Here is a 17,910-nt window from a genome sequence, read left to right as displayed (position 1 = left end):
TAACTGTTGGCCCTCAGAAGTCTGGGGCTGAGAGTGAATTTAGCAGGCACCTTGGTTGTCCTATTATATCAACCCCAAAAGCACAGCCTTACCACCCTGCAGAGCTGGATCTGACTCCCATTATAAACTGGTTTACCATTGCAAAACCCTAATGTTTGAACAGGTCCTGCACCAGACTTGAACAGATGCTCCAGATCATTAATCCTGCTCTGAAGAATCTCGAACACAGAAGATGAACTCCTGTTTCTCAGTCTGTGGATGCTGCCAGACCTGCTGAGCTTTTGCAGCATTTTCTGGTTATTTCATTAATCCTGATCTTTGAATTACTAGTTCTGTAACATAACCATGGTGCTGCTTACCGCAGTTAAGAACCTTTCAAAACACAGTGAATCTGTTAAAAAAACAAGAAAGCCAAGCGAAGTAAAAACAGCTTTATTTAAAATCCAATTATCGCTCAAATACACAAACTATGAATTTTCCACCGACAAAAATCAAAAGCCATTACAGATGTGAAACCAGCAGTCAGCTAAATATAACTTTTGCTAAATTAATTCTCATCAGGTAAAAATTTACCAATTACACATTGTTATACATTACATAAAAACAAAATCCTGTTTGAACTGGAAAAAACATGTCCCAGTACTGAGGATCCTTTTCCATTCTGGGGATTTGAACACATGCTCAGCATGCAGCATCGCTATCAGTCACAGACTGGATACACAGATCCAGAGACACACGAGCAGGCTTTCCTCAGATGCTGAGGCTTTCAAGTAAAACCTCAGTAAAGATCCAAAACAATTGAGAGATTACATCTGATTGATTTTGATGGTTGATTTGGGACGTTAAATTTTCAGTTACTGAGAAATTTACTGCCATGGTGACAGAAATGTTACAGCACAGGAGGTGGCCATTCAGCCCACTGAGACTGTGCTGACTCCCTGAAGGATCAATTAATGACTGCCACGCCCCACACTCCTCCCATTCCAATATTTAGAAAATGTAGAAATGTTTACAGCCTAACAGGGCACTTGTCCATCGTGTGCACTGACCAAGATGAACCAGTAAAAAGTCTGACACCACCAGGTTTTAATCCAACCAATTTATTTGATAGTAAACGCACAAGCTTTCGAAAGCTTGTGCGTTTACTATCAAATAAATCGGTTGGATTAAAACCTGGTGTTGTCAGACTTTTTACTGTGTTTACGCCAGTCCAACGCCGGCATACCCACATCAAGATGAACCAGGCAGCCTGTTCCACTTTCCAGCATTTGGTTCATCGCCTTCAAAATGACAGGACTTCAGGTGCAGACATTTTTACAATGAGTTGAAGATTTCTGCATCTACTACCCTTTCAGACAAGATTTCCAGAACCCTCCCCTCCCCCAAACCCTTTGGGTGAAAGCTGAATCCTCACCTCCTCTCTACCAATCACTTTAAATCCCCTAGTCACTGACTTCTCTGCCAATGTAAGTAGCCCTTCCCAACCACTCTATCCAGACCCCTCACAATCTTCTGCATCTCAAATAAATCTCCCCTCAGCCTCCTTTGTTCCAAGGAGAAGCCCAGTCTCTCCAATCTTTCCTCGTAGCTGTAATATTCCAGTCCTGGCAACATCCTCATAAATCTCCTCTGAACCTTCTCTAATGTGATTACATCCCTTCTATAATGAGGGGGCCAGAACTGCACGCACAACTCAAAAACTGAGAGCCTCATTAGAATATTATCCACCCCATGTGCCCTGTAGTAGCTGGCAAATGTGACCTTCAGTTTCCTGTTCTTTGGTCAATTTTCTATGCGGTATATTTAAACTCCAACTGCTCTTCATGAAATATGATTCTCATTGCTGCAACTGCAGTACCAGAACAAACCAAAACAGATCACCTCAGACTTATGGACACTGAATTCTACCTGTTAGTATATAAAACGCAGAAGTAGGCCATTTGTCCACTCTGCTCCACTATTCAATGAGATCATGATTGATATGATAATCTTCAAATCCACTTTCTTGCCTTACCCCATAGCCTTTGATTCCTTTACTCATTATAAATCTGTCTTTCTCAGCTTTGAATAGGCTAAATGACCCTTTATGCCCATTACACACCTTGCTAAAACTTTTCTTAGTTTAAAGTAGCTATCTTGGTATCACTTGCAATGTTCACTCTCCTCCTAGGCCCATTTTAAAGTCATTGATGGACCATGAACAGAAGTAGCCCCAGAACAAATCTGTGGCAATCGCTACCAATTTCTAAACATAACTAAACTCCTGCTGTTTCCTTCTCCTTGGAATCAGTTTCTAATCACTTGCTATCTTTCTCCTAATTCTATGCATCTTAAATCTTTACCAGTAATCTCCCACGTGGTATTCTTGCATGGAATTTGTCCGTAAGACGTGGAAATCCCCTGTACTGAAGAATGACCTTTCCAACACCACAGATCCCGAGTCCCAGGCAAGATTCTGCAGGCTGTATGTCTGAGAGTGACTTGTAAAATGACTGATCGTTTTCAGAACTGTGCAAGCTTTATTACACAGACCCGAATGAAGTAGAATCAGTCAAGGAGAGGAATCCAGATTTGTGCATCTTTGTGGCTGTATGTTTTTGGGTAGATTGCTAATTCCCCAGTGACCACATCAGCATTGCTTAACTAAGCAAAGCAAAATACTGCCAATGCTGGAAATCTGAAATAGAAACAGAAAACTGGAAAAACTCAGCAGCATCCATGGAGAGACTGTAAACATTGCGGTTCTGTCTGACTTGCAGCATTTTCTGTTATTATTGCTCAAGTAATAGACCAATCAGAAGGTAGTGTGCTTGATAAACAGAAGCACTTACTGTACAAGGAACATTCTTGATTATAATTTTAAGGTAACATAATTTTAACATTGAGCGTGTTAACATTATCCACCATCTTAGTGGTACATCCAAAACGTTCAGCTGGTTAGACATATCTTCCTGAATCCAGAGTCTTCCTTAAAATTTATTTATTAGCAAATGTTCACCTACCAGGTTCATCAAAATAGGTAGAGATTTTCCCCAAAGATTATTGGTACTTCATTCTTCATCTCCAAACATTTATTCATACAGGATGGTTTGAAATAGAACCTGTGCCATTGATTTAATTAGTCGAGTCTTGGGTTAAAACCTCTCCTCACATGTTTCATTGATATACTGCTCAGCCTGGAACCTTTTGAGAAATGACAGAGCCCAAGTTTACAGCACGGAAGCACAGTGGTCAGCACTGCTGCTTCACAGCTCCAGTGACCTGGGTTCAATTCCCGGTTTGGGTCACTATCTGTGTGGAGTTTGCACATTCTCCTCATGTCTGCGTGGGTTTCCTCCAGGTGCTCCAGTTTCCTCCCACAGTCCAAAGATGTGCAGGCTAGGTATCCTGGAATGCATAGGTTAGAGGGATATGGGAATAGGACCTGGGTGGGATTGTGGTTGGTGCAGACTTGATGGGCTGAATGGCTTCAACCTGCACTGTAGGATTCTATGATTCTAAGTTTAATGGGCATCAGTTTACTGTAGACATTTTAAGATCTGCAATGATACTGTAATTAAAAGGTACCATTACTGTGAAAGACTAGGTTAATTGCTGCCAAATATACCTGGTGATTATTTGAAGTCTAACTATTATGACACTTAACTTCGTAGCAGAGAGTTGGTATCAATGGGTGCTATTCTGGTTGGCAGTTGGTGACTAGTGGAGTGCAACAGGGATTGGTACTGGGGCCTCAACTGTTTACCATTTACATAGGTGATCTGGAGGAGGGGGCTGAGTGTAGGGTGACAAAATTTGCTGACGACATGAAGATGAGTGGAAAAGCAAATTGCGTCGAAGGCGCGGAAAGTCTGCAGAGATCTGGAAAGGCTGAGCAAGAGGGCGAGGACCTGGCAGATGGAGTATAATGTTAGTAAGTGTGAGGTTATCCACTTTGGCAGAAATAATAGTAGGAGGGATTATTGTTTAAAAGGCGAAAAGCTGCAGCATGCTACGGTGCAGAGGGACCTGGGGGTCCTCGTGCGCGAGTCGCAAAAACCCAGTCTGCAGGTGATCAAGAAGGCGAATGGAATGTTGGACTTTACAGCGAGGGGGATTGAATATAAAAGCAGGGAGGTCTTGCTGCAACTGTACAGGGCTACTGGTGAGGCTGCAGCTGGAGTACTGTGTGCAGTTTTGGTCACCACACTTGTAGAAGGATATATTGGCCTTGGAGGGAGTGCACAGGAGGTTCACTAGGCTGATAACAGAGATGAGGGGGTTGGCCCATGAAGAGAGACCAAATAGACTAGGTCTGTACTTGGTGTTTAGAAGGATCGGGGGGGGATCTTAGAGACGTATAAAATAATGGATGGATAGGGTAGAGGTAGAGAGATTCTTCCCACTGAGAAAGGATAGCAGGACTAGAAGACACAGCCTCAAGATAAGAGGGGGGCAGTTTAGATCAGAGTTGAGGAGGAACTTCTTCACTCAAAGGGTGGTGCATCTCTGGAATTCTCTGCCCGTTGAAGTGCTGGAGGCTACCTTGCTGAATATATTTAAGTCACGGGTAGATAGGTTTTTGATAGACAGGGGAATTAAGAGTTATGGGGAGAAAGCGGGAAAGTGGAACTGATCCACTTCAGATCAGCCATGATCTTATTGAATGGCGGGGCAGGCTCGAAGGGCTAGATGGCCTACTCCTGCTCCTATTTCTTATGTTCATTCAAACAGGTGGAACACTCCCAGTCAAAAAGATCGACAAGGTGAACATCATAACATTTATGAGACCCAAGCTTGCAACCTTGACTTTCAGAACACCAAATACCAGTTTAATAGCCCCACAATTGATGTTCCTTTTTACTGTTCAGTTGCTTTTTCCGTGGCCTTGCATGCAGTATTCATCAGGAAACGTGGTATCTCCTTGGCAGCAGCTCCAGCTGCACAGATCAGCAGGAAAAATGCTCAGAATTTCTTTGTTAATGCTTGAAAATACCCAGAATAGTAACAAGTAATTGCAGCATTTTGTTGCTTGGATCTTCATAATGTTTTAATTTCTCAATTCTCTCGTTCTTCAGTAAAGATAGTACACAGCAGGGATTGAAACCAAGATCCAATTAAAAAGTGTACAGACCAAGTGTGTGTAATTGCAAAAGGATATCAGACTCCAGTGAATATTATTCAACTTTTCAAATCTGGGCAGAAACTGTGGGTTTGACAGGATGGGACTGGGCAGAAACTGTGTGTTACAGTATGAAACTGGACAATCTGTGAGATAGACAGGATGATACTGGATATTAAAAGCTTTTCTAAATAATTCATTCAATAGGATATGGGTATCACTGGCTGGCCAGCATTTATGTGGAGATGCCGGCGTTGGACTGGGGTAAACACAGTAAGAAGTCTCACAACACCAGGTTTAAGTCCAACAGGTTTATTTGGTAGCAAAAGCCACTAGCTTTTGGAGCACTGCTCCTTCATCTGGTGAGTGGGAGCTGTGTTCACAAACAGGGCATATAAAAAACAAATTTAATTTACAAAATAATGGTTAAAATGTGAGTTTTTACAGGTAATCAAGTCTTAAAGGTACAATGTGAGTGGAGAGAGCATTAAGCACAGGTTAAAGAGATGTGTATTGTCTCCAGCCAGGATAGTGAGATTTTGCAAGTCCAGGCAAATGAGAGTTATAGGTAGTGTGACATGAACCCAAGATCCCAGTTGAGGCAGTCCTCATGTGTGGAACTTGCCTATCAATATTTATTGCCCACACCTAGTTGCCCCTTGAGAAGGTAGTGGTGAGCTGCCTTCTTGAATCGCTGCAGTCCATATGCTGTGGGTTGACCCAAAATGCCCTTAGGGAGGGAACTCCAGGATTTTGACTACTGACTGCGAAGGAATCGCAATGTATTTCCAAGTCAGGATGGTGAGTGGCATGGAAGGAACTTGCAGTTGGTGGTGTTCCCATGTATCTGCTGCCCTTGTCCTTCGAGATGGAGGTGGTCATGGATTTGGAAGGTGCTGTCTAAGGATCTTCAGTGATTTGCTGCAGTGCATCTTGTAGATAGTACACAATGATGCTACTGAGCGTCACTTGTGGAGGGATTGAATGTTTGTAGATGTGGTGACAAGCTTCTTGAATGTTGATGGCAAGTGGGGAGTATTCCATCACACTCCTGACTTGTGCTTTGTGGATGGTGGATAGGCTTTAGACAGTCGAGGGGCGAGTTGCTCACCACAGTATTCCTAGCCTCTGACCGGCTCTTGTAGCCATATGTTTATGTGAGAGTCCAGTTGAATTTCTGGCCAATGATAACCCCAAGGATGTTGACAGTGGGTGGATTCATTAACGATAACACCATTGAATGGCATGGGGTGGTTAGAGTGTCTCTTATTGATGATGGTCATTACCTGGTATTTGTGTAGCTTATGGGTTAAACAATGTGGAATTGGACATTAAATCTGTGTGTTAGTATGGAACTGAACACAAGTTTTAGAAGTTCAGTTCTAACTTCAGGGCAAGATTTCTAATGCACATGCGCTACAAAACTCCATCATTTAGTTTTAATTTAATCTTGTTTTAAATTATCAGCTTTGAGCATACAATACTAATCACTAGTACATATCACTTAATTACCCCACAATTATATTAGGACTTATTAAGCATGACTTATTGAGCTTATTAAGCTCAAGTTCTCCAACTGCACTTTTGTAATGGTGCCAGTATCAACAATTCAATAGCATAAACAGGATCAGTTTCCACTGGGAGACTCCCGGAGACATGCGGCGCAAACACTTACCAGGTACCAGGGGGTGGCACACCACGGAGACAAAAACGCACTCACAGCGACAGAGAGGGGGAGAAGCTGCCAGAGAGTCAAAGACACAAAAACATTGATCACTGAAGACTGACTTGACATGACCATTGTATTTTCCTTTAAAAAAGGCCAATTTAACAATTATCTTCAAAAGATGTATGAATGGCCAGATTCATCTTCCATGACTGATCCAGGGTAACATTCAGCATTCACTTCTTTACAACACAGATTACAGGGTGTGCAGATACAGAATAGAATACTAAGCCCAGGAAAATTCTAGAGCATGCACTAAAACAGTTTCATTTCTACTTGTGTAAAATTCTGGTACAGCTCCAATACAGTGACAACAATGGCATCTACCCGAATGTGTAAAATTGTCCAGCTATGTCCTGTCCATAAAAAAAGACAAATCCAGTCCAGAAGATGACTACTAATTGGTAAAGCCTCAAAATCATAGAATCCCTACAGTGCTGAAGGAGGCCATTTGGCCATCAAGGCTGCAGTGACAACAAATCCACCCCGGCCCTATTCCTGTAACCCTATTTACCCTACTAATCTCCCTGACACTAAGGGAGATTTAGAACACAGAAAAACTACAGCACAAACAGGCCCTTCGGTCTACACGTTGCGCCGATGATATCCATACCTACTAGGCTTACCTATAACCCTCAATCCTATTAAGTTCTATGTACTCATCCAGAAGTCTCTTGAAAGACCCTATCGAGTTTGCCTCCACCACAACTGACGGCAGCTGATTCCACTCACCCAACACCCTCAGTGAGAAACTTACCCCTGACATCTCCTCTGTACCTACTTCCCAGCACCTTAAACCTGTGTCCTCTTGTGGCAACCATTTCAGCTCTTGGAAAAAGCCTCTGAGAATCCACCCGATCAATACATCTTATACACTTCTATCAGGTCACCTCTCATCTTTCGCCTAAGGAGAAAAGACTGAGCTCTCTCAACTTATCCTCATAAGGCATGCCACCCAATGCAGGCAACATCCTTGTAAATCTCCTCTGCACCCTTTCAATAGCTTCCACATCCTTCCTTTAATGAGGCGACCAGAATTGAGCACAGTATTCCAAGAGAGATCTGATTAGGGTCTTATAACGCTCATCTCCCGACTCCTAAACTCAATCCCTCGATTGAAGGCCAGTACACCATATGCCTTCTTAACCACATCCTCTACCTGTGAGGCCGATTTAAGAGTCCTGTGTACCGGACTTTAAGGTCCTTCTGATCCTCTACATTGCTAAGAGTCTTACCCTTGATATTACACTCCTTCATCCCATTTGACCTGCCAAAATGGACCACTACACATTTATCTGGGTTGAAGACCATCTGCCACTTCGCCACCAGCCTTCCATCCTATCTATGTCACACTGCAACCTCTGACATCCCTCCAAACTATCTACAACACCACCAACCTTTGTGTTGTCAGCAAACTTACCAACCCATCCCTCCACTTCCTCATCCAGGTCATTTATGAAAATCACAAACAGCAAGGGTCCCAGAACAGATCCCTGGGGCACTCCACTGGTGACCAAACTCCATGCAGAAAAAGACCCATCTACAACCACTCTCTGCCTTCTGCGGGCAAGCCAGTTCTGGATCCACAAGGCAACAGTCCCCTGATCCCACGCCCTCTCACTTTCTCAAGAAGTCTTGCATGGGGGACCTTATCGAACGCCTTGCTGAAGTCCCTATAAATCACATCTACCACTCTTCCTTCGTCAATGTATTTAGTCACATTATCAAAGAACTCAACCAGGCTCGTAAGGCATGATCTGCCTTTGACAAAACCGTGCTGACTACTTTTGATCATACTAAGCTTCTCTAAATGTTCATAGATCCTGTCCCTCAGAATCTTCATCAACTTACCAACCACTGAGGTTAGACTCATCAGTTGGTAATTTCCTGGGCTATCCCTATTTTTGAATATAGGAACCACATTCGCAATCCTTCAGAACCTCTCCTGTCTCCATCGACAACGCAAAGATCATCACCAGAGGTTCTGCAATCTCTTCCCTCACCTTCCTCAGTAACCTTGGGTACATCCCATCCGATCCCAACGATTTATCTATCTTGATGCTATTCAAAACTTCTAACACATACTCAATCTTAATGTCCACATACTCAATCTTTTCAGTCCACTGCAAGCCTGCACTGCAACCACCCAGATCTTTTTCATCCGTGAATACCAAGGTAAAGTATTCATTAAAGCACCTCTGCTATTTCTACTGGTTCTGTACAAACTTTCCCACCTTCACGTTTTATAGATCCTATTCCTTCACATCTCATCCTTTTACTCTTCACATATTTGTAGAATGCCTTGGGGTTCTCCTTAATCATACCTGCCAAGGTCTTCTCATGACCCCTTCTCGTTCTCCTAATTTCCTTCCTATAAGCCGTATACTCCTCCAGATCCCTAACATCTCCTAGCTCTCTGAACCTTTTGTACGCTTTACTTTTCTTTTTGACTTGGTTCATTACAACTTTGGTGCACCACGGTTCCCGTAACCTACAAAAACCTCCCTGTCTCATCGGAACGTTGTCGTGCAGAACTCCAGACAAACATTCCTTGACAATCTGCCACCTTACTTTGGTATTTTTTCCTGAGAACACCTCCTTCCAATTTACTTGTCTAATTTCCTTCTTGATGGCTTCATATTTCCCCTTACTCCAGATAAACACTTTCCTAACTTGCCTGATCCTATCTCTTTCCAATGCTAGCGTAAAGGAGATTAGAGTTATGAACACTATTCCTCAAGATGTTCTCCCACTGAGAGGCCGACACCAGTCCAGGTTCATTAGCCAGTACCAGATCGAGTATAACCTCTCCTCTTGTAGGCTTATCCACATACTATGTCAGGGAACCCTCCTGAACACACCTAACAAACCCCTCCTCATCCAAACACCTTACCCTAGGGATATTCCAATCGATATTTGGGAAATTAAAGTCTCCCATCATACCAACCCTGTTAATACAACATCTCTCCAGGATCTGTTTCCCTAGCTGCTCCTCAACATCCCTGTTACTATTGGGTGGCCTATAGAAAACATCCAGTAAAGTTATCGACCCCTTCCTGTTCCAAACTTCCACCCACAGAGACTCCGTCGACAATCCCTCCACAGCGTCCACCTTCTCTACAGCCATGACACTATCCCTGATCAATAGTGCCACTCTCCACTCCCCCCCCCACCCCCCGTCCTTTCTGAAGCATCTGAAGTATCCAGTCCTGTCCCCAAGACATCCAAGTTTCTGTAATGGCCACCACATCACATTTAGCATGGCCAATCCATCTAACCTGCATGTCTTTGGACAGAGGGAGGAAACCCATATAGACGGGGAGAACATGCAGACTCCACACAGTCACCCAATGCTGGAATTAAACTTGGCTCCCCGCCGCTGTGAGGCAGCTGTGCTGGCCATGGTGCCATCCCTGTTTCATGGTCGTCAATACATTCTTAATTCCAGATATTTTATATTGAATTCAAATTCAACCATCCGCTGTGGCAGGATTTGAACATAAGATGTGTCTCTGGATTAATAATTGAGCTATAACATGAAGTCATTGCCCCCCTCAAACATTCAGGAGCCGGAAACCTGGTTGTCATACCAAGTAAGCAAATTCATCTGTTCCTGATCGTCATAGAATCCCTACAGTGCAAAAGGAGGCCATTGAGTCTGCACCAAACACAACCCCACCTAGGCCCTATCCCTGTTACCCTAATACCCCTGGCATTAAGGATCAATTTATCACAGCCAATTCACCTAACCTTCACCATCATTGGAGCGTGGGAGGAAACCAATGCAGACAGAGATAAGTTGCAAACTCCACACAGACAGTGGCCTGAGGCTGGAATGGAGCCTGGGTCCCTAGTACTGTGAGGTATTAGTGCTAATCACTGTGCTACCCACTAGATCACTGAACAAGTGATCTAGGCTAATGTTCTGGGACGATGATTCAAACCCTACTGTGCCAGCTGGTAGATTTTAAATTCAATTAATCAAAACTATCCAGATTGCAAGCTAGTTTCAGTATCAATGGTCATGAAACCATAGTCAGTTGTCACAGAAACCCAGTTTACTAATGTACTCTCCTTTAGAGAAGAAAATCTGTCATGCTTACCTGACCTACTCATGACCCCACACCTACAACTATCTGGTTAACTCTTAACTGCCCTCAAAGGGCAGTAAATGAGGGCCTTGCCACCAACAACTCCATCCCATGAAAGAATATTCAGCAGGCCAGGCAGGATACTCCATGGAGTTAACATTTTAGGTTCATGACTTTTCGTCAGTACTAGGGAAGTTACAGATGTGACAGATTTTGAGCATAGCGTGGGTGGGTAATGTCAAATGGAGGGACTGCGATAGGATGGAAGACAGGATGATTGACAAAGTGCACAGGGCAGGAAAAGAAAAAGATATGCTGAAACAGTTGCACAACTGCCTGAGAAGCAAAAATAAGATAAAAACAAATAAATGAAACAAAATCAGGGGGCAGAGTTTACAGTCTGAAATTGTTGAACTCAATGTTGAATCAGAAGGCCTCATCGAAAGTGCTGGGCTGCTCCTAAGCTCACACTGAGATTCACTGCAACAGTGAATCTGTTGCAAGCCAAGGTTGAAGATGTCAGCACGAGGGCAAATGGGGAATTTAAATTAAAATGACAGGCCACCAGAACAATAGAAAAGTTACAGCACAGGAGGCCATTTGGCCCATCTTGTCCATGCCAGCCTGAGGACATACAGGTGCTTTTCCATTCCCACTTTCCTGCATCCGGCCCATAAGTGCTGTCAGCTACAGGGCTGAAGTGCAGGTCCAGATACTTCTTAAAAAGAGCTTAGGGTCTGTGCCTCCACCACTAACTCAGACAACAGATTCCAGACACCCGCTACCCTTTGAGTAAAAAAGTTATGCGCCTTTGACACCTTCTGCCACTTAGCTTGAAACTATGTCTCCCAGATCTAGAATTCTCTGGCAAGTGAAAGTATTTTATCCTGTGCACTTTCTCTTCCCCTCATAATTTTGTACATCTTAAATCAAGTCACCTTTGTTTCTTTGTTCCAAGGAAAATAACCTCAACTTATCCAATCTTCCATGAAATACAGGAACAGGAGGCCATTCAGCCCCTCCAGGCTGCTCCGTCATTCAAGATGATCAGGAAGCTTGGATCAATCTCACAGGCAGAACTGTGGTGTGCAAAAAGACCCAATCTGCCTTTGGTCACCCAATGCAGAGGACAGTATATCGTGAGCAGCAAATGCAAATTGAAAGGTCGCGTAAATTGCTGCTTCACCTTGAAAGATTGGGGGCTTGCATGCTGAGAGAGGTAAAAGGCAAAATGCTGCATCTGTGTTTGCATAGAAAGGTGCCATGAGATGTATGGTGTTGGAGCCTGATTGAAGGACTAAATTATTCTATGAAGTAGGGATCCACATCACAAAGAGGAACTACAGAAATGGTCAATTTACTATCAGAAGGATTAAATCAGGAGGGGTTCACTGACATACACCCAGAAGCAACAAATTGTGGGGGAGGGGGTGCAGAAATAACTTTTCCACATGGGAAGGAAGAACAAAGAAAATTACAGCACAGGAATGAGCCCTTCCCTATTCAAATTCATAACAATTACATAAATATATTTGAATTCCATCCGTTACCAAATAAGAGACCATGAAAGATGCTTTGTACCAACCCGAAAGCATTTTTTCCTTTAGTTTCAGAAAACGGCATCACCACTGCTGCCTCACAGCGTCAAGGATCCAGGTTCAATTTCCGGCTTAGGTCACTGTCTGTGCAGAGTCTGCATGTTCTTCCCATGTCTATGTGGGTTTTATCCGGGTACTCCGGTTTCCTCCCACAGTCTAAAAGATGTACTGGTTAGGTGCATTGGCCAGATTAGAGTTTAAAGATTGTCACAGTAACTTCATTGCAGTGTTAATGTTAGCCCACCTGTGACATGAATAAATAAATAAACAAACTTTAAATTCTCCCAGTGTACACACACAATGCTGGAGGGTGCGACTAGGGGGATTTTCACAGTAACTTCATTGCAGTGTTAATGTAAGCCTACTTGTGACACTAATAAACTTTAATCTAGTCAAATACTCTGCATACAGTGTTACGAAGTGAGAGATTTTGGTTTTTCCATTGCTTTTGAATTACACACAATCCCAGTCTGACTGGGAAGAACCACCTGACCCTAGATCTTAAATTCCTGGTCAGTTTTGCATAAGTATATCCATTATAGCCAGACATCAAAAAAGGTAGTATGGTGAAAGAAGTGTTTTGTCTATTTTGTTGGAAACAGCAATTCAATAAATTTTGTGGTGTGATGTTGAACTGGCAGACTGGTGCAGAAGGTGAAGGTGCATGGGATCAGAGGTGAGCTGGCAACGTGGTTACAAAACTGGCAGTGGAAGTGTGCGTTTCTGAATGGAGAGCTGTGACTAGTGGTGTTCCTCAGGGATCAGTGCTGGAATCTTTGATATTTATAAAATATATAAATGATTTGGAGGAAAATCTAACCTGTTTGATTAGTAAGTTTGCAGACGACACAAAGGTTGGTGGATTTGCGGATAGCGATGACGACCATCAAAGGATACAGATCGGTTGGAGGCTTGGGCGGAGAGATAGCAGATGGGAGTTTAATCTGGACAAATGTGAGGTAATAGGAATGTACAGTAAATGGCAGAACCCTTAAGAGTACTGATAGGCAAAGAGATCTGGTATACAAGTACACAGGTCACTGAAAATGGCAATGCAGGTGCAAAAGGTGGTCAAGAAGGCATACGGCATGCTTGCCTTCACTGACCAGGGCATTGAGTTTGAAAATTGGCAAGTCATATTACAGCTTTACAGAACCTGAGTTAGGCCATACTTAGAATATAGTGTTCAATTCTGGTCACCACGCTACCAGAAAGATGTGGCGGCTTTGGAGAGGGCACAGAAAAGATTTACTAGGATGTTGCCTGGTATAGAGGGCATCAGCTATGAGGAAAGATTGCAGAAACTTGATTTGTTCTCCTGGAATGACATAGGTTGAGGGGAGACCTGATAGAAGTCTACAAGATTACGAAAGGCATCATGAGAGTGGAGAGTCAGAAGCTTTTTCCCAGGGTGGAAGAGTCAATTACTAGGGAGCACAGGTTTAAGGTGCGAGGTTTAAAGGAGATGTACGAGGCAGATTTTGTTTTTTTTTAAACACGGTAGTGGGTACCTGGAACCCACTGCCGGGAAAGGTAGTGGAAACGGATATGGTAGTGACTTTTAAAGGGCGTCTTGACAAGTACATGAATAGGATGGGAATAGAGGGATATGGTCCCCAGAAGGGTAAGTTGAGCAGGCTTGGAGGGCTGAAGGGCCTATTCCTGTGCTGTAATTTTCTTTGTTCTCTGAATTTTATTACACACTGGAGACAATATATCAAAATGTAATACATACAGCTTCACAAATAGCCCGACATGACCCCAATGCAACAGCTTTTTCAGCTATTCTGCTTTTCATACTGGCTTTCACAAAGGTCTGAGTCAACAGGAATCTCCTTATCTCCCACTTGCAGTAAAGGACAGATTAATTCTCACCAAATGTAGCAACATTTCATTCCCAGGAGCAGTCTGCAATCTTTCCAGCACAATGTAATTTCTCTACAGAATCTTTAACTTAACTGGAACATGATAAAGGCAATTCTTCTCTCACCGCCCTGGATGAAACGGGTGTATCAGTAGATGGAATACAATGCAAAATAATACAATTCACCAGATTTAAGACCAATTGTTATATCTCCCATCCTCTAAGCAGTGCTCTGCTTTTCAGAATACCAGAGTTCCCACATACAGAGACCAGATAGATTTGGATTGCTCTGTCTAGAGCACAGAAGGTGAAGGGGGAGGACATGGTCGAGGTATATAAGGTTGTGAAGGGGTACAGACAGGATGAATAGGCAGCAGCTGCTCCCTCGGTTGAGGGGTCGATCAGGACGAGCATAGTTTCAGGGTAAGGGGCATGAGATTCGGAGAGGATTTAAGATTCCCTCCCCGACTCAGAGGGCGGTGGGAATCTGGAATGCGTTGCCTTGGGTAGGTAGTAGAGGCCAGAAACCTTACAATTTAAAAAAATTTGGGTGAGCACTTGAAACATTCTAACATTCAAGGATATGGAACAAGTGCAGGAAAATGGGATTAGTGCGATTTTCATTGTAGTTATTGTCAGAGCAGACCCAATGGGCCAAAGGGCCCTTTCTGCACTGTATGACTTTTATGTCTAACTGCAATCTCCAGAAAATTTCCTCAGTGTGATTCAGTATACCTTGCAGTACTTTACAGATCTTGCTGTACCAAGCAGAATTATCTAATTTAGATTTAGAAATATTTATTATTCCTTACTGGCACCAGAACCATGGAATCCCTACAGTGCAGGAGGCCATTCAGCCTATTGAGTCTGCACTGATGCTCTGAATGAGTCGCTAACCACCTCTCCTATCCCCATAACCATGTACACTTAGCGTGGCCAATCCACCTAACCTACATAATCTTTGGATTGCGGAAGGAAACTGGAGCTCAAATAGGGGGAGATGTGCAAATTCATAAGAAGAACACAAGAAATAGGAGCAGGAGTAGGCCATCTAGCCCTTCGAGCCTGCCTCGCCATTCAATAAGATCATGGCTGATCTGTCGTGTCTCAGTTCCACTTTCCCGCCCTCTCCCCATAACCCTTAATCCCCTTGCCTCTCAAAAACCTATCAACTCACGTCTTAAATATATTTAGCGAGGCAGCCTCCACCACTTCAACGGGCAGAGAATTCCAGAGATTCACCACCCTTTGAGTGAAGAAGTTCCTCCTCAACTCCGTTCTAAACTGCCCCCCCACTTAATCTTGAGGCTGTGCCCTCTAGTCCTACTCTGTTACCACTCTGTTACCCAAGGCTGACATTGAACCTGGGTCCCTGGTGTTGTGAGGCAGCAGTGTTAACCACCGTGTCACACTGGACTTTACACATCAAGTGTGAAAATACTAACAAAACGGTGTTCATTGCTCAGCTCAAACACTCAGATGTAAATCGCATAGTGCAAAACTGGAATCACACTTAGACGTGGCAGTGAATCAGACGGGTTTACAATAGTCAGGAAGGTCCCATGAAGATTTTCTAGCGCCCATCCATAAATTGATACTTATTGAATTTCATTCCATGATTTACAAAGTTACAATATGAACTTTACTGTTGCGAATTCCATAGTGTAACTATTAGATCACTACACAGAATCTAATTCAGATGATTCCTTTTGTACACAACAAATCTACACTTAACGGTATCATACAAGTTGCTGGTTTCAAATGATTGGGAATTCAAATCTTCTTGGGGTGAAAATATCAGTAGATTGTGCCCATTCTGCTGCTATTTACAACAAGCAGTTCTGTTTCTTTCTCACTTGCATTTCTAACTGCAATGCCTCAAGTTCCAGAGCAAACATTTCTCATTTCAGTAGTTTGTGAACTTCAGTTAGTTGTCTTCGTGCTACGGAAAAGGTATCTAGTAAATAAGCTTTGATTGCAGAAGTGAAGGAGATATAAAACAGGAATAAAAGAGAGAGAAGTGTAAAACAGTCTGTATGTAAGACTACTCGGGCTGGACAGTGATTTGAAAAGAGGTCCGAGGTAGTGGCAGTTTGCATGTTATATCCGTAAATCACAATTTGTAGCAGGGTTGTGTTTTCCAATCCGAAATCTTAACATTAGAGAGGTCATTTGCAAGAGTGTCAACACGAAACACACTCTGATCTGTTGTTAATTAACTCCTTGACCTAAAGTGAAATAAACAGCAAATGTTTATTGGTTGCCATCTGCAAAGACATCAGATTCCACCTCATTAAATCTTGGCGGCATTACATCATTTTCATCCAATACAGTTGTGAACACCCAACCCTTATTTCATTCCCTCGCCCAAAAACAGACACCTCTTCAAGAAGTGCCCTTTTCTTAGGGACTGGTTTTGATCAAATCAAGTGGCCTTCTTTGTTCAACAAGACCTATGCAACAGTCATACTGGAAACCTCGAGACATTTATAGAATAGCAGCATGCAGATGTACATACATACCCAGCCACACCTTCCAGCTCTCCAAGGGTGCAGAATTCAGCAGGGGTTACTACCCTATGCCTGCAAAGGGAAAAAACTGGTAAGAGCTCAACAACTTGAAAGTGCATAATGTGGTAAAAACAGTTTGAGTAATTCATGCAAATTAGATTTATATTACACCCAAGGGCAGCATGCAACTCAAGCTTTTATATAAATTGAAACAAACTTCAGAATTAAAGTTTGAAAAATAGATACAGTAAAAATAAATTAGTCTTAAAATAGGCAAAATCTAAAATACATTTTATTAGTGCTAGAGGACAAAACCAATTTTCTTTTAAAGCTTTACCTGGACTGATCTATTTTTTGTGTGCTTTGTTTCAAGTTTAAATTTAAAGCATTCAGCGTTTAGCAAGAGTTGCATTACATTCATATTATGATGGGCAAATTTAGACTCTTTAATCAAGACAGGGTTAAAACAGAACAAGTTTATCACTAGTTAACACTAATTAGAAATTTATTTTCCTGTTTTCCTATTTTAATGTTTGGAAGTTTACATTTTTAACCATTTATAACTATAATAGTTACCAAGAAAGGCTGTATATACACATCAGTGCCTTAAAATTACAGATTTAGCATTACTGTTACCTGGTGCATTTTGCGAGGTGGTTAAGGTTTAGTCATCCGTCCTGCGATATATTCCTTTAAAAAAATCAGCCATCATCTTTCATTTCATCATAAAGACATTGAGCCCTGTAAACTGACTGGGATTGCCGAGACTTAGTCACATTAACACTGAAAATTGCAAATACATTTTAAAATTCAGTATATAAAGACATTAACGTTTTGTATTTGTTAACCTCATGTGTTTTTGTTTTGGGTTTTGTTGTTAACTGTTACATTGCAGTGCTCAGGACTCCGCTGGTTGGGCCCTGTGTGATGGAGTATCGAGACGCATGATTTAACGTTGTTAGTCACAATATAGAATCTACAAGGAATGTTTTGCCTTTTAACAGTTTTATGGTGAAGCAG

At 42.5% G+C, this 17,910-nt stretch overlaps 1 long non-coding RNA gene across 1 annotated transcript; it reads right to left on the bottom strand.

Moving 5' to 3' along the window:
• Positions 1–424: 424 nt before the first annotated feature.
• LOC145357979 (uncharacterized) lies at positions 425–17,520 on the bottom strand. Its single transcript, XR_013889404.1, has 3 exons — positions 16,903–17,520; positions 1,174–6,842; positions 425–1,133 (listed from the first exon to the last, which is right to left on the bottom strand). It is a non-coding gene; the product is annotated as an uncharacterized LOC145357979 (long non-coding RNA).
• Positions 17,521–17,910: the final 390 nt, after the last annotated feature.

The sequence above is a fragment of the Carcharhinus amblyrhynchos genome, chromosome 24 (genome assembly GCF_965287045.1).
Source record: "Carcharhinus amblyrhynchos chromosome 24, sCarAmb.v2.hapA, whole genome shotgun sequence".
In the NCBI taxonomy this organism is placed as follows: Eukaryota; Metazoa; Chordata; class Chondrichthyes; order Carcharhiniformes; family Carcharhinidae; genus Carcharhinus; species Carcharhinus amblyrhynchos.
Note: the sequence above shows the minus strand (reverse complement) of the source record. Positions and strands in the feature narration are given on the sequence as shown.